Source organism: Strigops habroptila, chromosome 9 (genome assembly GCF_004027225.2).
Source record: "Strigops habroptila isolate Jane chromosome 9, bStrHab1.2.pri, whole genome shotgun sequence".
Lineage (NCBI taxonomy): Eukaryota > Metazoa > Chordata > Aves > Psittaciformes > Psittacidae > Strigops > Strigops habroptila.
The window spans coordinates 27,758,137-27,772,225 of NC_044285.2; the positions used below are offsets into that span (position 1 = coordinate 27,758,137).

Consider the following 14,089-nt stretch of genomic DNA (forward strand, 5'->3'; position numbering starts at 1 on the left):
TTCAATCTATTTTATAGGCAAGAAGAAAGGGACAACACTTCAGCCAGTGCCAAACACACAATCTGAGGATGATTGCATCTGTTTTTTCTCTCTTTGCTATCAATTTGCAGAGAATATATTCATCATTTTGTAGGCCAGTATGAGTAAAATTAATTGTAAAGTTACACTGAGTTGGTTTTGTGGCATTTATTTAATAAGGTAAACTATTAGTCACCTAGAAATTCAGCAGACACCACCACCTCTGGCCTTCCTTAACACTGCTTCCTTATTTAAAAAGATGGATGGGAATTTATTTTAGTCCTGTTTAGCATAGGTTGTTCAGTATGGCAAATCAACCCCTTCCGCTACTCTCCAGAGAGAAATTCTCTCACATAAAGGAACAATTTCTTCTATTCATTATAAAATTTCGTACATTCATTAAAAAATATACCTAAGATCAATCCGGGGTAAACCCATGACCATTCATTTTAAAAGGTTAGTTTCTTTATATTATATAGCTTGCATGTAGGTGTCGAGTTTGACCTTTTTCTTCTAACCTGCTGTTCCAGTGGAGCTTGTATAAGAGCACAGCTGTCACATTCATTTTGCATCCACGCTGAAGCTGACTTCCATGCTGCGCAAAAAATGCCCCTTAAATCACCTTAAAAAATATGTGCCTCAAAACTGGCTTAAAACACATTAACAGAAACGCGTCAGTACAAACCATCCGGTGGAAATGAGCTGAAGAGCACAAAATTTATTGCTATATTAATTGCCAGAGAAAATGGATGTGCCAGAGGGGCTGTTCAGCTCGTGCTGTGTTTTTTCAGCCTCTGCCCTTGATCCTTTCAGAGCCGGGTTTGGCGCTGCTGAGGGCTCGGGATGGTCCGAAGACAGGCAAGAGCGGCTATGGACAACGGAGCTGCACGTCAGGATGCCCGGCTCCTTGTTTTGACAAGCCAGCAACTACATCTTGCCTTCCTCTTGGCTTTCCACATAAACCGTCGGTGTAATACCTTTCACTTCTTATGGTCATCACCATTAATGCTTTTTATATAATCGCACAGGATCAGAGTTCAGGGGTTTTGTCTTTGTGACCCATCAATCCCCCTCAGTTGGAGGGGGGAGACTGACTGTGTAAAACGCACAGACCACCATGCTTGCCCTGCTTTAGCACAACGGGGGGACAGAGGCCACAGACCTCCCTGCCACAGTCGGGCACCGGTTCCTGTGGCACAGCCCGAGTGACCCACATCGCTGTGCCCTGGGGCGACGGGCAGTGCGCAGGCAGGACACCCGCCATCAGGGGCCACCACCCCGGCACAGGGCCCGCAGGCCTCAGGGCACCTCAGGGGTCGCGGCCCAGGCCTCCTCTATGGCGGGACGGTGGGTGCCGGCTGGCCACCCGCTCCGGCCACCGCCGCACCTTTGCCTACACTCGGCGCCACCTCTGTCACGCTGAACCACCTCCCCTCCCTCGCTCCCCACCCCACCTCCCCCCAAGGCACCCGCTCTCCCGCTCGGCCGGGCCCTCCCAGCCACCTGTGGGCTCTCCGCCGCCCCCCCGCGTCTCTTTTCGCGGGAGAGGGTGGATGAAGACGAAGATCGTCCCGGCCTGTGGTTGGCGCGCCCGCCCGCCCCCGGCTGGCGGCGGCGCAGGCGCAGTGCCCGCATTCCATCATGGCGGAACGGTCGGTTGGCGGTCGGCAGCGCCGGGGCTGAGGCAGGGGCTGCGGCGCCGCGCACGGTCAGTGCTGCTGCGGGGCTGCCGCAGCGCGGCCGGGGACGGGCCCGCTCCCAGGGGCTCCCTCTGCGCCCCGCGGGGCGGGCGGGAGAGAGAGGGCGGCGGGGCCGGGCCGGGGGAGAGCGGCGCTCCCCACCCAAGGCGCGGTGGGCAGTGCCAGGAGCTGGCGGCCGGCTCGACCCGCCGGCGGCGGCGGGAGCGGAGCGGAGCCCGCCGAGGCGAGGCGGGGTGGAAGAAGGCAGCGGAGTGCCGGCCCGTCTGTGGCGGGAGACGGTGGGGTGCTGGACGGCGGCCCGGGGGTGGGGGGGACGGACGAGGCCGTGTGGGACGGGGCGGGGGGGGTCCGCGGTGTGGGGCGATAGAGGGAAGAAGCGGGACCCCGGGGGTGGGGTGGCCAGCCTGGGGTATGGGGCGGGTTTGGGGGGGACTTGGCGCACGGGGCAGGTGGGGGCAGCCCGGCATATGGGGCAGGATGGGGGGAGGCAGGGCGAAAGGGGAGTGCAGGAGGAAGGCTGTGCCGGTGGGCTGCCCTACGGGCCGGGGGGGATCTGCCCAGGGGGTTCCGGGGGTGCTGAGGCTGGGTCGGTGTGGGGGGGGCGGGTGGCAGTTTCTAGCGGGACAGACCCGCCGCGGCGGCGGGGGGTCGGGGAGGCGAAGTTCCCGAGGTCGGGGTCGCGGCAGTCCGCTCGCAGGGCGGGGGTGTCCCGGCGGAGACCAGGCGGGCCCCGCTGTGCCTCCTCGGATGGGGTTAATGCCAACGAGCTCCCGGACTCGCTCTGCCCTCCGCCCGTTCCCGCTCTTCTCCCAACGTACTAATTATCAGCCTCTCGCTTTCCCCTTTCTCTCCTTTCCCTTCTATTTCTTTGGGGAGAGTAGGGGGTGAGATCTGAAGTCATTCCCTCCCTCCCCCCCCCCCAGCTTCTCCCTCGCCGCCCCCCCTCGCTCTCCCTCCTCGGCAGCCGGAGCTGCTGCCTGCAAATGCCACGTAGCCTTGTAGTTGTTCCCCTTGGCTGATCAGCAGCTCGAGTACCAGACACCTCCCCCAGCTCCTCCTGGGGTCGGGGCAGGGGGAGGTCAGTCCTGTCATCTACTGTTTGGGTGGCGATCATCTCTTACCCTCCCCCATTCTGCTTTGTCCCCCTCTGCCTTGGGGCAGCAGCAAAGGTGGGGACCCTACTGTGACCGCTTTTCAGCGCAATCCTATTTACTGCCTCTGACAAAAGGCTGTTGACTTCAGCAACGTGCGGTTGCTTTCCTAGGGAGGGCTGGGTGGGAGTCTCCAGGGATTCACAGCCCCCAGCCTCAGCAGCCCCTCTGCTACCTCTTATTTGAGACCCTTCAAGCGCAGCACATCGTGGTAATCTCGGGAAGGGGGGTAATAATGCACTGCTGGCAGGTGTATTTGCTTCCTTTAGCAGCTTGTGCTCAGCTGGTTCCTCAGTTTTGTTTCTGTTTAAAACTTGCTGCGCAGGCTTCTTGTTGGAGCTGTGGAAGTTTTTGGTAAAGATAATTTATTTTTCTAAGTGAGGTTTCAATTTCTATCTAGTCTTCAGACCTCTTTGAACATTCCGTCTTTTCTGTCCTGTGGTAGCCAGGGATTTAACATGGGCAGACCTTCCATGCTTTACCTGATGCCTCATTGTGAATATTGACACACAGTATTGCTGCAGATAAGTTCTTCAATAGCCTGGTATGTGTATGCCTGTGGTCTGCAATTCCTAATGTTCTTCTCATGTATTTATCTTTACAACACTGGGTTCAATAGGGAAATACTATCTCAGTCACAGATGGAAAGACTGAGGCACCGAAATATTTATGGCCCAAGGTCACACAGGAAGTATGTGGTGAGGCAGGGAATTGAATCTAGATTTCCTGAGACTCAGATTAGCATTTTAACCAGGGAAGCATCCTCTCTGTATTTTAAGCCAATAAATTGACCTTGGAGTTAATATCCAGTGGAGAAGAAAGTACTTTGTTTTTGTTCAGTATCTTTGTGAGTAAGAAGCAAAACCCGAGTTACTTCCCCCACTTGCATTCCTTTCCTTGTTTTATGTAATTTGTATGTGAAAAAGGATAAGGTGGTAAAATAGGAATGATGTTGACTTTCTCAAGGCTCTGTGTGTGTGATGATGCATGTTGAAAAACAGCCAGCTATTACACTGTCCTCTCTTCTAGGTCTTTTTACCTTCCTGTGTTCCAAATCTCTGAAAGTTTTGGAATGCTGTTGTTGACTGGGAATAATTTGTTCTTCGCTAGGATCAAATAAATCCAATATTCTGTCCAGCTGAGTTGAAAGCAATCTACTTTGTGTTCTTTGGTATCCTGGCTCTTACTTTGTGATTCACAGCAGCCTGTGAATAAACAGGAGTTGTATTGACCGTCTTTAAGAATAAGCAGGCTATTACAAGTTGTTCACTCGGTTGTAGGCTCGGTATTGTTACAGCAAGTTTTTGAAAAACTTGGCCTTAGCTGGAATTAAGCAGCGCTTTGACAATGAAACGCAATAACTTCAACTCCTTGGGCTTTGTATCTGCACAGATGCATATTGCAGGCTGTGTTCATTCCTGTTATATTAGGCTGGCTTAATTTTTGTTTGTAAAATTGGGCAGTGAATTTTACTGCAGTGTTTTTACTTGCCAGTGGTTATGAGGAACTGGATGTTAGAATAGTTGAAAACAATAACTAACTCCTAGTGCATTCACCTTTAGAGAGAATAAAGATAACTTTGTCTACACAAATGCATTTCCTGCCATAAGCCTTGATCACAAACTGCATCTTTCTTTGATGTTCTACTGAAACCAAATTTACACCAAAGTTGACTATAAATGTTCTATATAACACTCCTAACAGTCATTTAGGGTTTTTTTGGAGGCTGGCATCTGCATCGTATTGACTGGCTGGGTTCTTACACCCATGCCAACAGTCTTTCATCTTCTGTGTTTATTTTTAGGAAAGTTTTGGTGAGTCCTTAAAACCCAGGATTCTGTATGTACTGTGCAAACAGGAAAAATTCCAGCATTCTACTCACAAGAGCCCGGCCTTGGTGAAACACCCCCCCCCAGGAGCGCAGTGCATTTGAGTGGTTCTCTGTGTGTATTTGTAGACCTGTTTGTGTACCCATTGTTGAAAAAGGATTTGGAATCCCTTTGGGTGAATTTCAGGCAAATTAAAATACATGTTGTAAGCTTGAAAGACTGAAACTGACACTTTCATTTGATGACCGCTATTTCCCCAACTTGGAAGGCTTCTTGTCAAACTGTAGAAGTATGGTTGTAACTTTTAAGAAAGTAGACAACTGGGAAGCACATTCTTATAATATTCTGCATCAAAGTCATAAGCTGGTATGAAATATTGTAAGAATGCCTTCCCTACTTACATGTTTTCTTAATTTCCTGTCAACATTTCATTTTATCAGAGAAGAATTTTAAATTTATCTCCGCAAGCAGATGAGAAAGCCTCAATGTTAGTAATACTGCAACAGTCAAGAGAGTTTAGGAAAATAATCACGTTTCTCACTTCTAATTTTTCTGTATCTCAAAATGATCAGGTGTGAACTATTGCTATTTAAAATTGTGGTTGCTCATTGCTCTGGTTTGAGGCTGGTGAATATCAGAAGTAACCTTCTCTCTTTTTTTCACCTGTTTTTAGCAAGTTGTCATGAAGCTTACCAAGGTCAAGATGGTTAGTTTTCAGCTGTTATCTTTGCTGCAAGCCAGACCTTAACTGAAAAGTTTTGGATTCCTGAGTGAGGAGCACACACTGAACTCTTTATTGCATTCTTGAAGAGCTTATTGTAAAAGCAGCGATAATTTATTCTTTCAGTGGTGCTAACACAATCCTTTCTGTGTATTGACCAGCAAAGACAGACCGCTGGCTCAGAGCCCTTAGTCCGTTTCAATCTTAATGTAAATCTGCTGTTGTTTCCAATATCCTGATTGATGTGGAAAGTGTCTCCGTTTGCTCAAGATTCATTTTTCCAGTGCTGGGGCCTGATGCTTTATATTATTTTCACCCTTGTCTTATTAAAAGTAGTTTAGAAGGAATGTTTATTAGGCTGTGACTTCAGAAACATCTGCGACTTCAAGATAGTATCACCTTTCTGGGGAGAATAACAATGGATGTGCTGTGTTTGCAGGAGGAAGCTGTGAGCTTCTGCTGGCTGGCTCAGTGCAAAGTCAGCCCAGCTCAGTCCCTAAATTACCTCAGTGAGCTACAGGACAGTGATTTCTTGGAGTGTTCCAGCAAAACTGCAGAACATACCTGCCTGTGCCTTACCTTTAGAAAAACTATAGTGGGGTTTGGCTAATATTTCTAAAGTCTTACCAAATTTGGAGGGCCAAAACTGTGCAATTTATAATCCTCATTGTGCAAATGGCTCAGGAATTGGAGTTTTGTTCTGGGTATGGTAGCTTGAGAAAAGTGATCACTTTTACATTATTAAATATAATATCTTAAATGGCTTCAGTAACTACTGAGGCTGTCCATTGCCTTCTCATGGTGGTGAAACAGTTTCTAGAATAAAGCTGTGCTGCCCTGTAACAGTAAATCGATTGTATTTTCCAGGTTGTACAATTTATGTCTTTTTCTATGTACCCTCTCAAAGGATAAATGTGTGCATGATGATTTAAATTTGTTATCTGTAGAGGAATCGAGCACTGAGTAGATAAGTAGGTAAATGCACTTAATACCCACAGAATGCGCTTCGTACGGGAACCGTCTGCACAGCGTTCAAGTTACCTTTCACTAATTAGATCATAGCTTAAGCAGCAGAGTGTCTTTGGCTGGTATTGGATGCAAATGCATGTGCAGTGTTTGCCCGGTTGTTGGGTTTTGCATTCTGTACATACTGAATGAACACAAGAAGGCTGCGTGAGGTCTTCTGGTCCTTTCCCAGTGGAGTCTTCTCTGAGTTTTATTTGGTGATTCTAGTGGAGTTAATAGTTGGCTCTTCTCTGATATTTCTCTTGCTGTCTTTCTGAATGTAGGTTGTTTTTTGCACCTTCTTTTCTTAAGACTTTATGCTTGCCAAGTCACTAAAAAGAAAATTACTATTACTTTTGTGTTGTCTGTAGGAAGAAGACTGAGGGACGGTACAGGACATTGCTCATACTATAGCAGGCACTGACCCTGTAAGATTTATCAACAGGAGCACATTCAAGTCAGAAGAGTGTCAACGGTAATTACACATAACTTACTATTCTTCCTGATTTTATGAAACATTTTTTTTCTTTTTAAGTAAGTAACACTGTAAGGTAAAATAATGTAAAAGTATTTGACAGATTGCTAAACTTAGGACTTCTATTTTATTTTTTTCCTGGAAGAAGTCTTTGGTAAGTTGAGGGGAGGAAGAACAGATTGAGTTCTTAAGCTAAGAAGAGGTTCAGTGTTTCCACATAAATGTTACTGACTTTGTAAGGTAGCAACCGTATCTCTATGTTCATGTTACTTGTTCTGTTTCTCTTCCCTCCACCCCCTTAGCTGAAGTTTTCTCGGAGACTTGCATAATTGGCCTTTGGATAGAGAAAGTAAATTCTGTTTCTAGTGAAATGCGTTTCCTGTGTAGAAAACAGTTCAAGTGGGTGTGCTGATAAGTGACCGACTAGGTGGCCTTACTCAGATTGGTTTTAGTTGGAGCTCATGGAATTGAGTTCCTCAGTCATTGAACTTACTAGGTCATGGAACTGACCAGCTTGAAAAGCAGAAAGAAATCTGTCTGAAAATTACCACAGTATGGCACTTGTGAGAGCAAGAATTCTTCAACTTTCTTTTTTTTTTTAAATAAAGATTCCTGTGAATTATTTTTTGATACACCATACCCTTATGAAACCACAGCAGTTGCATTCTTAAAAATACAAGTAGCCAAAAGTAGATGAGTTTTAGAAGCTGTTGGCTAGAATAGTGTGTTTTACATGGGAGAAGAATAAGCAGATGCAGTATAAAGTATTTGTGAACCAGAAATCACCTCTTTGACATAAAGACATAAAGTAGTTATTTTCATTTTTTGAAGAGTTGACATGAGTATGTCCTGAAGACCATTGCTAAGCTTTTTCTCAATAAGAACATTTAGGTATAGAACCATCTGCTGCACTGGTGGATGTCTGGTCTGCCTGGTTCATTCAGATATTTGAATTCGTGTTTCACTATCTGGCTGTGGATTAGAAGAGAGCAGTTGTTGATATTGCTCTATTGGTTGAAATGAGTATCCATTGATACTACACAATATTACATAGTTATTAATTAAGCCTGTTGTTTGACAATATTTTGATCACTGGATGTGTGATGTTGGCTGTGTATAGCTTACAACAGTGTGTTCTTTAGCCTAGTGTGGCTGCTGCCTTGCAGAAGGCGATCACTCATCAGCTGTGTCAGGGGATGGAATTGTGGTTTTGCATTGCATCACAGCCAATGTGCTGCTCATTGAATTGAAAGGCATCCAAGCAGATTTTATTTTTTCTATGATGGGGGTGTATTTTTTGCTGAAGTTAGGTCCCCCCCCAATGAAGAAATAGTTTTCATGTTGTGAGTATGCACTAAAATTCAAGTGTAACGTGCTAGTTTCAACTTTGTGAAGAGCAGTTTAACCCAAGCCCTTTCACGTTTGGTTCACAATTGTATAATGCAACAGAAGAAATCAAGTAAGGAACTGAATGGTAGCTTGTGGTTGTAGAATAGAATGTGGTGTGAAAATAAATAAGTAAATACAAAATAAGTCTTTGGCAGAAAAGTTGAAAGTGTCCTGTGAGCAGAAGCTCAATCAGCAGGTAGATTTCTTACAAGAAATAAAAATAAATTGGTTACCATATTATGTTCTCCTGGAGTTGAATGTGTATTTTGGGAGGAAAATCGTTTAACTGTGTTAAATACAAGTTTATAAATGTAGACAAAGTGTTTTTATCGGCTGTTTAATGCTCTTTGTTAAATAGCTTCAACGTTGATAACATCAGTTGCTTTCAGTTCTGCTGTAGGAAGTATTAGTGTTCCAAACTAGTGAAGATCTGTACCATTGGTGTATAACCTCAGTGGGGTTTGTCATACAATAGTTGAAGGAGTAAAGGCAGCCTTTAATGTTTGCCAGGATATAAGGGGCTGTAGTACTCTTTAAGTACTTGTGAGATGGTACATATTAGTATTGAGGAGAATGACTGTTTTCATCAGAAGGTTTAATCTGTTTACCAATGCATAGATTTTTGTCCATTTCAAAATGTTGGGGGGGGGGGGGGATGATTATTTAGAAGAACTGTTCAGTTTTGGAAGATATTATGTAAACAACTGTTTGATATATTGTAAACTGTAATTTTGGTTTTTAATGCCTTGATTTCTTAAAATAGGAACTTCATAAAAAACACATATAACCATCATCCTTACATTCTTGAAAACTGAGAATTTCCACTTATGCTCTTCTGTTAAGGTGTGATTACATCCCCAAGCTTGTAGCAGGTTAACTGATTTACCAATAAATACTTAAAGTTCGGATATAGAAGCAAATTATTCTAGTGTGTTGCTATGCATCAGCAGAACTGTGATAAATGGTTACATGTGTGTTCCTGGCCTGTCACAAATGCTGGGTGAAGTGTGCTTGCGTAAACCTCACGTGTATGATCTCATACTTGCATTTTCCCTTGCATTTTCTATGAACTGAAAAAATGCACATGGTCTGGTACCATGAGACTGCTCAGATGTGCTAATTGAAGTAATTTATTGGTGCGTTTTAGCCCTTGGTTTAAGTATAACCTGTTTTAACTAGACTAATTTGATCCGCTGGGCAGCTAAAGCATTACAGCCTGAACCTCTTCTCATGTTGCCCAAAGAAAACAGTCTTAAGTTTGTATATCAAAATAATTCTTCCTTGCTTGAAGTTTGTATAATCTCTTACAGCTTGAAGAAATCCTTTGCTTTGCCTGTATTTTTATGCTTGTTTTTGACGTCATGTTTTGTAAGAGAGTTCTTAAATTAAAAGCTTGTTTGTGTCAATACATTGATGGGATACATCAAGCACACTATTGATCTGCAGAAGCAGGCTGAGTCTGAGCTAGTGGAAAATCAGCCTTTGCTCTCTTTAGTGCCTACGGAAGCCTGAAAGCAAAGTCCTCCTAGTATTAGTCTGGTGAAGTCCTGATTTTACTTCTGTTTTGTTGCATTGGACAACAACTGACTGCTCTGACAGGTCTTGTGGTAGGGAACCTTTCCTGGAAATAACATTATTACTGTTGGTTTTAATAATATGGGCGATTGCTTTCTCTCAGAGTCAAGTTTAAAGTAAATAAACTGTTGTTCAAGATTTGGAGTGCACACATTTGGAAAATAACTTTTGGATTGCATCTTGCTTGTATCATACCAGCTGTACCAACTTTGTGCATGTGTCTGACATCCCATAACACTCTCCAGCTTAATTTAGGTCAGATGTTACCCAGCTCTGGCACTAAAAAGGTCGGAGTTTTAGGGCATCCCTAGCATAGTCCCAGGAGGTGTGATTGGCTCAGCAAACAGACATTCACATTGTGTGCCACGTTTGGTGACTGGAAATATACCACGTAGGACAAAGTAGCCCAGCCAGGCACAGGGTGCACTTAAATTTGTGCTTTAGTGTGTACTTTGCTGGCAGGTCCTCAGCTAGCTTGTATTTGAAAGTTCTGAGAAAAGCTTTTAAAATACTTAGATATTTATTCCTTGCTACAAACTAGGTTTTCCTCTCCCTATAAGGAGGAAATGCAGATGAGCAAGGTGCTATGGAGTATGAGTTCGTGTTGCAGTCTGCATGTATGTGTGAAGTTGTCTGCACATACCGTAGCCATGTCTTTGGATTGCTTACAGTCTTCAAAACAGAACTTTTTTACCCTGGAATTGAAGGAGATGATTGGTAAAAAAATAGACAGAACTTGCTTCTTTTGAGGGGAAAAATTATCATGGATTCAATTTTACATTCCACTTTAAGACCAGGTTTGTCCCATAGGGAAGAATTGTACTTACTTACCCGGATACTTAACCTGAATTTCAGAATCTTGGAGCACGTGTAGCTCCCTGTAGAAACTTGCAGTTCCCATCTTGTAAATCTTGGCATGGTTTTAAACATTTTGCTTCATCTGTTCTGATCTGTAGTTACTTAAAGGTGTAAACTGCAGCTACCTTTTTGCCAACCGGTTCAGATTTCTCTGTGGCTGTTACTGCAATATCACCAATACATGTTTCCAGGTACATAGAAGGGCTCTTGAGAATGTAGTATTGTCTTTCTAGAGTGTGTATTTGCAAAGAAGTACCCTGGGAGCTTTCCAACTGTTCTCTACCACAGTTAACATTATGACTGCACCATGAGTCCTGTGAGAACACTGTCACTGCTTTTGTTCTTTGCAGGGTTTTCCTTTCTCATATTTTCATAGTTTTTTCATTTCCACAGTGCTCTACTTCTTGTGTCTCTGATCAGAAGTATTTTTGGAATTACTTTTCAATGGACCATGGTGTATGTTGCTTCTGTAACTTGTAAGTGATTTAGATAGATGTTTGGGCATAGAATTCCAGTAGTATCTTGTTAATGTGTAAATAAACTGGTTTCCTGCCTGAAAAACCAGAAGAGTGTTTTGAAATTCAGGGGGCACAGTTTCACACTTAGAAAATAATGTTTAAAATAAATACGTTGTTTCATTGCATTCATTAAAAGCTATTAAATATAAGCTTGAAAATGTTATGCTTTATGTAGCTTTAGGACAAATGAGTGCTTATGCCAGAACATGTCATCTTCCTGGCTGGTGGAAAGAAGCAGGTTTGCATTTAATTTTTTATTTATTTATTTTTTAAACAACATTGAGACAGCTGGAAAATATCTTAATCCCAGTATGTTTTTAAAGTTGAAATAAGAATTAAATGCTTTAAGGGCTCAGTCCTTTGAGGCGTTCAATTCCCTTGAACACTTCTAGAGGCAGGAATGGGACCTTTCAAAAGAAACTACTGGGTTTTGGTTTATGGGGTTGGTCTCTGCGGAAGCAGCACAGAAGTGCTTAGGATATGACTTGCTTTTCTGGCAATAAGAGTAAAGACATAAAATAACTAAAACAATGGAGGAAAATGTTTATCTAAAAGTAATGTCATGTTTGCGTTATAGAAACTGTTAACACAAACTTTACAGGCCTCATAAAGGGATAATTAAGAGGACAGATATGGCCATAATGTGACCGATGAGCATATTGTTAAACAACAGCTCTAATCCAGTCAAACCTAATGTACTCTGGGCTTTGACAGACACTTCCTTCCCAGCTCATGGTTCTTAACAGTTGAGTTTCTCTTGTGAAGAACAGCAAGAAGTTCTGCAGTCACTGGGAAGATGCGTACAGCCCCATAGGGTGAGCACTAACTACCCTTCAAGACTGTGCATTTGCCTTTTTTGCCCCCATGGAGTAGAGCACTCAAATCTGGAGGGATGTAGTTTCAGGCTAGAAAAGTATTCTTCAGTGCTATGAAAGATTGCTGCTGTAGTTTCTATTTGAGGGTGGAGAGGAGCAATTCTTTTTTTTATTGCTTTCCTGGCACAATCACATCAGGAACCTCATGCACGTTGCTAAGGGAGGATAAAAGTTGATATTATCACTTAGGTCAGAGTTCCCAAGTGTCTTAGTATGTTGTATCTGCTGTTTCTCTGCATTTTTAGCAGTGTTCTGGTGATATGAGGGCTTTCCATCTCACTCTTACTTCTTCAGGGAGAATTTCTATGGACAATCAGGTCTCAGTACCCTGAGAGATAAGCTTTAATACTTAATTAAATTGTCTTTAGAAAAAATATGTCCTTCTGTAATTTGCTAGTTGCTTCTGCATCCTGTCCCTGCTCTCCTATAAAGCATTTACACCTTCACACCTCCCTCCATGGGTCGTTCCTCCATATTCCGGCTTTCTGCAGCATTTAAGGTGGTACTAGAGGTCCTTCTGGTGCCTGGCCTGATGTATTTGATCCACAGGTGGTCATTGTGAGGGCAGAAGGTCTGTCTGGACAGTAATGAAAGGCTTGTGGTCACTTATATTTTACCTTGAAATGGTTAGCACTGCTTTAGAATAAGTATTTAAGTAACAGTTAGAAAACAGAGAGGAATGTTTTAGAATTGTCACTTTTTAGATGTCAAAAGAGAAAAATATTTTAAAAGAGTTTCTAGAAGAAAACACTTAGTGCAGGCTGTGAAAACCTTGAGCTGTGTGTCTGGGGAGTTGGCTGGGTGGTTTGTTGAGTTTCTTTGTTCTACTGGGGCTGCAGACCTCACCTAGGTGAAAATTGCAAGGTCCTTGCAAGATCTAGATCAAAGTGACATCAGGCTTTACAGCTGTAAGTATTAAAAATGTTTGAGCACATTCGTTGGATAAGTCATGAAGAATGTTTTCAGTATCAAAGTTGTGGTGCCCTTCTGGCTGGAAGCCAAACTTCCTACAAGATGGTGCGGACAGATTCACTTGGGGGTCATAAATTATTCCCAACATTTTAATCAAAACATGTATTTAGTTTTGAACAGATGACTATTATGGAGCAGTGGTGGTCTCTCTTCAGAGCTGAAGTTGTAACTGAGGTTCTGTTACGTCTGATTCTGTTAAGTCTCTTGTTCCCTTAATCTTGCTAAAGGTAAACCAGTCCACCTAGAATGTCTCATGTGTGGTCCTGTGGCAGAGGACTATTTTAGGATCGGGATGATATCTTACACACCTTGTTCATACTGTTTATTTGAAAAACTTGGGTGGGAGAGGGTAGCTTGTATCATTTTTCCAAAATCTTTCCTACCTCAAAATTGTGTGGGGCATAAACTTCAGATCAGAGGGGTGAGGGGATTTCAGAATTCATAAATAAGGTTTGGTCTTTATGACTAAGCTATTCCTTAGCCTGAGGTTGGGGATGACTTTTGTTTGGGTTTGCTGGTGTTCTTTTTAACAACCTTCAGAGAATACTGGTGCAAAATGGAACTTGTCAGGTTAGAGTGTGTGTAAAGTAATTCTAGTAATATAAAAATTTATTGTTAAAGCTTTAGGGTATTCTACAACACTGCTTTTAATAAGTAGCAGTATAGTACTAGTTTACTTCCTGCAGTAAATGTAAACTTCTGATCAGGCTGGAAGATTGCATAAGGCACTGAACCTAGAAATCAGGAAGTCTGAGCTATATTTCTAGCTCTCCATCAGACTTCCTCTCTGGTCCCGGACACATTGTTCTTTCTAACTCAAGCATACTGTATTAAAAAAAAAAAAGTCTCCAGTTAAGCTCCTTGGAATAGGAACTTTCCCATATTAAATCCAGCACTTACTATAATGAAAATAGTCTTTGTGATAGCTTCTGTGTGGGATTATGAACTTTTTTTTTTTACTGTTTATGAAACCTGTTCAGCTTCTGCTCTGGCCAGTGGAATG

At 43.2% G+C, this 14,089-nt stretch overlaps 1 protein-coding gene and 1 long non-coding RNA gene across 3 annotated transcripts in view; one reads left to right on the forward strand and one right to left on the reverse strand.

Annotated features, from left to right (window-relative positions):
• Positions 1–718: 718 nt before the first annotated feature.
• On the reverse strand, positions 719–1,794 carry LOC115612697. Its single transcript, XR_003993114.1, has 2 exons — positions 1,522–1,794; positions 719–886 (listed from the first exon to the last, which is right to left on the reverse strand). It is a non-coding gene; the product is annotated as an uncharacterized LOC115612697 (long non-coding RNA).
• Positions 1,620–14,089, forward strand: part of LOC115612696 (fibronectin type-III domain-containing protein 3a-like) — a 47,502-nt gene continuing 35,032 nt past the window's right edge. For both annotated transcript variants that reach the window (XM_030497300.1, XM_030497301.1), the window contains exons 1-2: positions 1,620–1,726; positions 6,796–6,899. The gene's annotated coding sequence lies outside the window, so the exon portion shown is untranslated. The remainder of the gene's footprint in view (positions 1,727–6,795; positions 6,900–14,089) is intronic.